This window comes from Podarcis vaucheri (genome assembly GCF_965113315.1).
Source record: "Podarcis vaucheri genome assembly, chromosome: 15".
In the NCBI taxonomy this organism is placed as follows: Eukaryota; Metazoa; Chordata; class Lepidosauria; order Squamata; family Lacertidae; genus Podarcis; species Podarcis vaucheri.
The window spans coordinates 28,301,387-28,307,978 of record NC_138753.1 but is presented as its reverse complement, the minus strand read 5'-3'; positions in this window follow the sequence as shown (position 1 = coordinate 28,307,978).

Genomic DNA, 6,592 nt, shown 5'->3' with positions numbered 1-6,592 from the left:
CTGTAAACATGGCAGCTTTCTCTCCCCTTCCATCACAGAGAAAGAAATTACTTTGAAGTTGGGAACCAGAGTAAAGGAGAAATCCATAATCCTCTCAAACTTTTTTTTTTAAATCATGTTTAATGAGTGATGTTCAGTGAGGGTTAAAAGAAGAGGAATATGCTTGTGTATGCAAAGTGAGTGTGAGTGGAAGAGATTTGACATGCATCTTTCAGGAGTATAATTTTGTGCGTACTGGCACATGCAGCCAAGAAAAAAGCACTGAACCTTCACAATTTGCACCAAATCCTTCGAAATTTGCACTTTCCTGAAATTTGCAACACACTTCTCCTGCCAAGTAATGGGTAGAAAAAAATGTGTATATTAGGGAAAGTGTGCATATAAATACATGTATTAGTGAAAAAACGCATTCCGTGAGATAAAATGGCTCTGCAAAAATGTGTACATTATGCAGAGGTGCGTACAAAACATCTGTATATTAGGAGAAATTTGCTGGTGAATTTTCAGGGTACTTAACAACAACCCACAAACTAACATTGAGAACTAAACTTAAGAATGGGGAAAAAATGAAGAACTGAGAAAAATCGAAATTGCCCAGGCAGCTGCATTCTGTGGCCCTGCGAGAGTGGCAAAATAACTGACCTGAGACACCAGGTGTTGGGTGAAAGTCAAACCAAATCTTTATTGACCACCAGAGGCAAGAGGGGTTGGCATGGCAGCAGAGCAAAGATCAATTTCCATTTGGCACTTGCTGATGGGATAAACCTTGAACCAGGCTTGGCAGAAGAAGGCAGTCAGTACAGATGGTTTTATGAATGGTGTTTCATGTTCTTGGCCTTATGCCCCATCAGCAGCATTCTGCACCAGACAGAGCTTCCAAACCATGCCCAAGGGCAGTCCCACCTCGAGTGCATTGCAGTAACCCAGCCTTAAGGGTTACCAATGCATAGACTATGGTGGTCCTTCATCTCAGGCAGCAATAGGTATCCTCCTTCAGTGGCCAGGCATCTGTCTCTAGATCTTTCCTTGGTCCCACCATCCCCTTCAAAACACATTGGGCCAATGAAATCTTCATTGTTTTTGCACCCTCAGGAGCCTGTCTCTCCCCTTTCCCACCCACGCCACCTACTCCTCTACCCTTCTACCAGCTTGAATGTGCTTTTGTCTCAACTTGGGAGTCTCAGACATGTCCACAGACCAAGTGGCAGGAGTGCCATTGATTTATCACTCGACGCCGTCTTTGCCATCTGTTTTTATATTGCTTTCAGCACAAGATAAGTGGTTCCCAGATAGTGCCGAGCTTGAGAGATTGCAAAGTTCATGAGTTTGCAGAATTTATGATAAGGCAGAAAATTGTCTTAGTGCATCATTCATAGAAGCAACGTCCAGAACAAATGGTGCCACCTCCAGATGTTTCCTTCAGTTCAGAAAGTTTTGAAAGCTGCTAACCTACTGGCTGGCCAGCCAGTGATTTAAGACTCTGGCGCCTATTAACTTGGTTCACAATTTGTCTTGTGGAGTTCAAAAAGCTTCCCCTGTCCCTTCCTACTAAATACACCCATTATGATGAAAAATGCTACGACAATGCAAAAGCCAAGTTCTCTTGGTCAAGGTCTTTCTGTGTTGCACAATGGGCATCTTATGAAACAGATGAAAGGTGGTCTGCTGGCCCATCTTCCCTGCCAGGAAGTGTTTTCAAGATGGTTTAAAGCAACCTCCCCCAACCTTGTACCTTCCATATGTTTTAGACTCCATCTCTCATCATCCCTAGGACCTGGATACCTTAAGGAATATCATTTTCCACCTGCTCTTTCCTACATACTCCAGTCCACATATTCCCACAATTCTTGATCATTGAGTGGTAAAGTGGATGGCTTCTAGGACCATGTCCATTTGGGTAGTGGAACCCACTTGGGGAACCCACTTGAGACCCACCAGGATCTGAACAGCTAATGCTGTCTATTTTCAGTCTCAATGGCATTCAGTGCTAGATCTGTTCCATCCTGTTTTCTTCCAGGGCACACATTTGCATACACATTTTGAATGTGTTTTGTGGAGCACTTTATATGATGTAAAATGCAACGTTCTCAATGTTTCCCAGCACATTCACCAGTAAAGTTTGCAATATATATGTATCTTTTGCATAAAATGCAGGAGAAGTGTATGAATTGAGTAGGAGTTGTATTCCAATTTGCAAGCAAGGTCGGGAGCATTGTGTCAGTTTAGAGGAGAAATGACTGCTGGGAGGAGCACAGAGAGAAGAAATGCCGTCGTACATCTGCAGCAGCGTAACCGGACGCCTTCATCTGCCCCAACTGCAACATAACTTGTCTCTCCAATATCAATCTCTACAGCCACAGCAAGTGCTGCAACCTTCCAACAGTTTGACTTCACCTAGTGTAGTGTAGTGGTTAAGAGTGGTAGTCTTGCAATCTGGGGAACCGGGTTCGCATCTCCGCTCCTCCACTTGCAGCTGCTGGGTGACCTTGGGCTAGTCACACTTATGTGAAGTCTCTCAGCCCCACTCACCCCACAGAGTGCTTGTAGTGGGGGAGGAAGGGAAAGGAGAATGTTAGCCGCTTTGAGACTCCTTTGGGTAGTGATAAAGTGGGATATCAAATCCAAACTCTTCTTCTTCTTCACCCCCAAAGGCTCACTCCTCCATTGTCTCCCAAGACAGACAAATACCAAAAACAACATTGTAGGCCACATTGAATCCATTGGGAGGGGTAGGGGAGGAGTGGGATATAAACTTTTTAAACAAGTACATTTAAATAAAAGTTTTTAAATGACTGCACCTCAAGTGCATTCAAGCAGAGAAGCAATGTATTAATGCTTCCTTAGCCATGCACACCTCAGAGAAAGTTTGATTAGCCCTTACCAGGATTTGATGTACTCAGAACTGAGCAAAGGGGAACAAATGGTCTTCTCTAGTTTCATGCTTTTAAGTTTCACCATTTTATCGCCTCCCCCTCTAGAACCTCTCCCTCCTTCTGTCTGCTGGCTAATGTTGCTTAACATGATGCTCTGGTTCCCAACGTAGCTTTGGCACAATAAAATTAGCTTTGTTGGGTATACTATGACACTCTTCCTCCTGCCAGCTTCCCCTATTAACTGTGCATGGAAAAATATTCCAGAAATCCACTTGCGCCCTTGAGCTATAATCGTGTTTATTTCCATAACTCTTTGATAAAATATTTGTCTTTGCCTTGAATAATCTGCCAAAAGGCGGGGTGGGGGAGAGAGAAGGGGGAAAGAAGAAGAAGACACAGTCAGAGGAATCCAATTTCTTCACATCTGCTTTTCTTTCACCATCCCATGTGGGATAACATATTCTTCTCTCCAGAATTCATTAGAGCTTTCATGAAATGTGCCACCACATATATCTTTCGTTTCTTGTGCATATGTGTGTGTGTTTAAGTCTAGCGATGTTTATATTTAAAACAGGCACAAACAGACCAATTTGTGGAGTGCTTAGAACACAGAGGATGGGAGGGTCCTTTGAAGGCCGAGTGATGATGGGGTCCCAAGTTGTTCACTGCGGAATGCATTTATAAGGCGAAAAAGGGGCTGGAGGGCTGATTCATATCAGAGGCGCCAGCTTCTCCAGAGGATCTGAAGGGGTGGGGATGTGACATAGCACAACGTCCTGACATCGCACACATGATGTTGTGCAATGTTCTCTGCATATTGAGGGGGCCTGACCTCCCCCCTCAAAAAATATTTGGGGGTCTCAAACTGCCCTGGCCCCAAGGAGTCAGACCTGTGATTCATATCCAACCCCAGCAAACATTTGTGATTTAAGGACCCGCCACCCGCTTGAGGATAAGAAAGACATATGGACACGGTATATTAGGTTAATGGGGTAAAAAGGCCACAACTTTATTGATTACAGCATGTGAGATGTTTGGGCTTAGGCATTGGATAAAACAACAAAGTGTGACTCCACCCCCTTAGGGAAGGGTGAGTCTATCAAGGGTTAACCACCAGTGGGAGGAGCCTGTTGATGCAAATACAACTGAAAGCTGCCCCTGATGTCACCGGGGGTCATGCCATGGCCCTAGCCACCAGCAAGGGCGTCGGACAGGATCCACGACTGCTGGATTCCTTTATCGGAATGCCCATAAAATGTAGGGGTAGGCGATGGCCACACCCTGCCCTCCAACACACAACCATATTCCAATACCTAACCACCAATACCCAAAAGTTGTGACGATTTGCTGCGAGGTAGGTGAAAAACCAAGTGGCTGGTGCCAATTTGCCAGCTGAATAAAAATTCCTACCAGGCCCCTTGGCCAACCAAGGCGACCAACCACAGGTCCATAGCAATGTCAAGAACCAAGCAATGAACTAAGGGAGGGTGAGTGGGTGATCCGACGAGAAGCAGCAGCACAATGGCTGGGAAACGCTGCCGCGGCCACGTTTGAGCAGCTAAACCCCACCCACAAGCCTCCTGCTGATTGGCTGGCCACCTGGGGGTGTGGCGTAGCAGCCAGAGCAGCTGGGCAGGGGGGCAAAACGCCCCCTGCCAATGCGGGAAACAGCTCCCGCTCACAACTCCTCCCCTCCTTGAGGAGGAGAGGCTTTGGCAGAGAGAAACTTAACTTTAAATCTGCAAGGATAAAGATCATCTGTGTCATTTCCAGGAATGCATAGGAAGCTGCCTTATACCGAGTCAGCGCATCAGTCCATTTAGCTAGGTACTGTATATGCTGGGGGGTGGGGGCTAAACTGCAATCTGGGTCTTATCTAAGCCAACTCACAAGGTCAGTATAAAATGGGGAAAGAGTTATGTATGCTGACCTCTGAGCATCCTGGAGGAAAGGTTGGGATCAAAATCTAATTGCCAAGCAAGCATGGTTTTAAACTGGTAGGGAGGAAACATTTTCACCCAGAGAGCCATGTGCCAGGGGTGGGCATGGCCAAAGGCAGAAGTGGGTGGACCATTGATTGTAAATATTACCTTTGTACAGTAAGTATCAGGTCAGAGTCGGAAGGAGGAGAGGAACTGTTGGATGCTGAGGAGGCAACAGGCTCCCGTGAGCAAGGGGAGCCAAGGACAGAAAGCAGTTCAGACTAAGCTGATGAAGATTGCTGCTCCTACTGTGCTAAGCTCCCATCCTCCGCTGTCTCCAAGGACAAGGAGGGCTATGTGTGTAGCAGAACAACAGGCACAGATTCCTTCCCGCTCCCCGCATTGTTGGAGGCTGCTTGGAAAACATCTGGCTGGGGAGGAGACATAGGGGGAAGTAGGAGGCGAAGACCTTCAGACCTGGCAACTGTTTCATAGGGGCCAGTTCTGTTTCTAGGCATTGCTGCCTGGCATGCTGTTTTCTTGACCAAAGAGCTAACTTTTCTGCTTGTCTCTTCAACCCAATGGCCAGAGAAAGAGGCATGGAAGGTCATGTCTGCCCACCCCAACCCTCTGTTCAAACAAACAAACAAACAAACAAACAAACAAACAAACCCTTGAAATAAATATGAGCACCGTGGTGCTTTTTGCACCCACTACAGCAATGTTGTAATTCTGCTGTATAGACTGCTTATGTATTGTATTACATTTATATGCCACCTTTTTCTCCAGTGAGCTCAGGGTGGCGTACCTAGTTCACCCCTCATTTAGTCTCCACAACAACTCTGTGAGGTAGGTTAGGCTGAAAGGCAGTGACTGGCCCCAGGACACCCATTGAGCTTCATGGCCAATGGGGATTTGAAGGCTGGTCTCCCAGGTCTCCCAGGTCTTAGTCTGACACTCTAACCACTGCACCACCATTGGATCTTTAATGTGCCATGAAATATCCTTCCTTCCTCTCTCATCTCTCATCTGAGCTACACGTTGGGCACTATGAGGACTGAACATGTATGCTAACTCAAACACTTTTCTCTGTCAAAGCTGGTCCTAAAAAGGAGTGGGTGGGACTCACACCACATCTCCCCGTCAAATGCCGTATTTCTAATTCGCCTCAATTCTATTTTGCTGCATATTGAAGAAGAAGAAAAATATTCTCTCCCCTGTCTCTGTGTTTCATTAAATGAACAAATTCAGTATCTAAACAAGAATGGATTCAGAGGTTTTACAAGTGAAAGGTAAAATTAGACACTGAAAAGAGCTAATCCAATTCGATTAGTTGCTTTCAGACTTCAGTGCCTTTCATTTGGTCTACTTGATCTGGATCTTTATTAGATAAGCTTGAATTGGCAGCATCATGGGTGGTGGTAGTGGGCTGGCGGAAGGCTGCAGCCGTGACCGCCATCTGAAGAAGTGAGAGAGAGGACTCCCTCATCCCCTCAAAGTAGCTCGCAGCTCCAGCTCGCTGGCCTGCCTGGAGATAATTTCATTTAATCTTGGCAATCTTCCGCAGTAGACTTAAGTAAACAAAGATCAAGCTACTCACAACCTTAATTAGGCTACATATAAATAATGGATTGCTGGATTAGCTGGGAGTACATGTGATGTTTCAGAACCGAGAAGCCCTTAACTAGGACGCTCCTTCTCTGTGTACCTATGCACAGTACACAACTGTTTAGTAGGGCTGCAACGTGCAGTCAATTAACTGGCTATATGAATCCATTTTAAAAGCTTGTAATTGGC